The sequence below is a fragment of the Capsicum annuum genome, chromosome 3 (assembly GCF_002878395.1).
Source record: "Capsicum annuum cultivar UCD-10X-F1 chromosome 3, UCD10Xv1.1, whole genome shotgun sequence".
In the NCBI taxonomy this organism is placed as follows: domain Eukaryota; kingdom Viridiplantae; phylum Streptophyta; class Magnoliopsida; order Solanales; family Solanaceae; genus Capsicum; species Capsicum annuum.
In genome coordinates, this window is record NC_061113.1 from 250925882 (window position 1) to 250929493 (window position 3612).

The following is a 3612-nucleotide window of genomic DNA, read 5'->3' on the forward strand; positions in this document are numbered from 1 at the left end:
GACAAGAAAGTTGATTTTGAAAGAAATTATGGGGGATCATGTGGCTGAATTTCACAGAATTTTAGACTACAAAGATATATTGCTCCAAAAAAATCCTGATAGTACTTGTGTCGTGAAGCTAACTGATTCAGCTAGTGGGATGAAAAAATTTTAGTCTTTCTACATTTGTTTTGATGCTATGAAAAAAGGATTTCAAGAGGGATGCAGAAAGTGTATTGGGCTGGATGGATGTTTTTTGAAAGAAGTTTGTAAAGGTCGGCTGTTGGTAGCTATTGCTAAGGATGGAAACAATCAAATGTTTCCAATAGCATGGGCAGTGATTGGCAAAGAAAGTAAGGCTATATGGAGATGGTTCTTGATGATATTACATGATGATATCAACTTAGGAGATGGTTCCCAGCTCACTATTATCAGCGATATGCAAAAGGTAACTATATTTATTAGTAATTTTTTTTTCATTAAGTTAGACCAAAATTAACTAACTTCATTTGTTTGTTTTGAAACTGCAGGAACTAGTTGCTGCTGCAGAATAAATACTTCCTAAATGTGACCACTGAATGTGTGCTAGACACATCTTAGCCAATTGGTCAAAAAAATGGTGAGGCATAAAGAGAAGGAAGAAATTTTGGGCTTATGCTAGATCAACTTTTGAGGCACAATTTAAGTATAACCTTGAAGCTATTTCTAAGTTGGGTAGAGGCATTGTTGAAGATCTGATAGGTTACAACAAAAAGAGATGGTGCAAGTCTTACTTCAATACCTTTTTCAAGTGTGATAGTGTGGATAACAACATGACCGAGAGTTTCAATGCTTGAGTTTTGATTCCTAGGAACAAGATAATTATTTCAATGTTGGAAGAAATTGGGATAAAAGTGATGACAAAGGTGAGTAGGGTAAGAAAATTTATAGATTCTTGGACAGATGACATATCTCCAATGACAATGATGGTGTTCAATGCAAATGTAGAAAAATTAATGCAGTGCAATATTGACAGAAATGGTGACCAAGGATTTGAAGTGACTGAAAGAGCATACAAACATACTGTGAATTTGAAGCAAAATAAATATAGTTACAGATCATGGGAACTAAAAGAAATTTTCTGTGCACATGGTATAACAGCAATGAACTACTTAAATTTGAATGCATCATAGGTAATTTTTAGCTGGTATAGAAAGAAGGCATATTTGAAGGCCTATTCTTACTTTATTCAGCCAGTCCCAAATATGAAAATGTGGCCAGATAGCAGAAATCCTATGGTTGAGCCACCTGAAGTGACACAAATGCCTGGTAGGCCATCAAAGAACAGAAAGAAACAGATTGGTGAAGTGGCAAAATCTGAAAAGTAGTCAAAGTTTGGGGTGACATTGAGATGTTCAATCTGCAAATAACCAAATCATAACAAGAGAGGATGTCCATGTAATCCCAATCGTAAATTCAAATCGATCATAAAAGAGGTGATAATCTTATTTGCTTGCTTAAAATTTTAACATACATTACTTATTAATTAGTTTCTCTTATTTTTCTAGTATGTTGCCTCCCAACAATCTTCTACTGGAAAGAGGAAAAAAAGCAGCACAATCAACATGGACAAAACTGATGGAAAGTGTGGTAACAAGAGGCCAAGAGTTGTGGGTCAATGTGTCTTTGTTTCTAAATCTGAATACACTTAAATGTAAGTGTCTTATCAAATTGATACTTCTAAATATTTTTGCAAAAGTTTGTCAAATTATTAACAAGGATTGACTACATTTTTCAGCAAGGATTGGCTAGTAGTAGAAGGGTTAACACAGGCATAATGAATTCGGCACATGTGACTGGTGATATTGGTTATCAACCAACAAAAGGACTGAAGTTGAAAAATTTACGTGCTGTTTCTCAAAGGCAACTTCAAGTTCAAACAAGATCAAAAGCTGCTGGCATTAGGACAAGGACGCAACTATTTGGGAAATCTCAAACAACAACAAAGAGTACCAAGGAAAAGACTTCATCAAAGAAAAATGCAAAGGGCAAGGAAAAAAGTTCTGCTGATAGTGGTTGCTAATTGTCGACATCTCTTAATTGTTCTATTATTGGTGTCGTAACAGAATGATTGAACTAGTCTTTATTTATGTGTTTTGACAGTCTCATATTTTGAAGTACTCGACTTGATTTTGGTTGAAACAATTGAGCACTATGGTGCCGTTAATTTCATGAATTCGAAACAATTAAGCACTAATGAATGCATCTATTATGTACAAAGTTGTATTGTTACATTATGCATCTATTGTGTTGTTGCCAACTTATAATTCGTAATGCACCTATTATGTACAAATTTATATTGTTACATTATGCATCTATTGTGTTGTTGCCAACTTATCATTTTCTTACGGAGAAGCCAACAATAACAAGGAAATGAGAATATATTGCTTTAATCAGCAAACAAATACATCATATTCGTCAAAATACACAATCTTATCAAATTAAAGCACCATTACATACGCTAATCAATCAATGACTCAAAATGTAAATTAGCATCATCACATTACATATCAAACTAATGAGCAAAATTAGTTTTAACATCTTTTTGCGTTTTAACTTTGTTTGATGTTTGTTGGTCTTCTTCAATAAATTCAAAATGACAATATTGGCTTGACGTGAAAATTCTGCATTATACCAATCAAAGAAGTAGCAACTAGTTCGAAATCGAGACTGCAATTCATAGAATAGAAAAAAAAAAGTTATCAATTTAACTTGTTATAAAACATAAACAAAAAAAAAGATAATATAAAAAAAGAATTACATACACCATAATGCATACAATCGAGGAATCTAAGTCCAGGATTGTCATCCGACCATGAAATTCTCACAATTGGAGGAGACCCACATTCACACACAAGTCTCCTATTATAATTCATGGAGTAAGAAATTTTTTTAAGTAGAAATAATAAAATGAAATTGAGAGAAGTAGATTGGAAGTGATGGAAGAAGATGATAAAGAAGATGAATAATAAATAGGAGAAGAATAATTAAATTTTTATTGAATTAATTAAAGAAAAAATGATTTTTTTTGTTTTGTTACTTTGGAAAGGATGACTTGGACAAAAAAAACTCCATCACGCGCCTGATGGAGTTTGTAGTCAAACAATTATCCACGTCGGACAAGAAGGATCAGTCAAAGTTGTGAAAAAATAAGTTTGGGGAGAGTATTTAAGACGGTTAAAAGTTCAAGTGTACCATGAATAAAAGTGAATAAGTTCAGAGGGATAATTATTACTTCTCTCTTTTAAAACTTTAAGTTACATTGCGGTCTCTTCAAAAGTGACGTTAAATTTATATCGAATTCTCTTAAAGTTTATTAATTTTAGTGAATTTGGCGAGTTCAAGAAGCTTGTACTGCCTTCGTTCCATTTTACTAGGATCTATCTCTTATTATTGTACTGTCTCCATTCCTTCTTACATGGACCTCTTATTTAGTTATTTCAATTTTTGTCCAAATTAAACTTTAGAGAAATTTATCATTATCTTTTTATACTATACTTTCCATTTTATGATTATGCAAAGTGTATTTGTTGTGAACAAGAGGAGTCAAGTTGCTGACCAAGATGACACGAGACTGCCAAAGAGGATAATCAC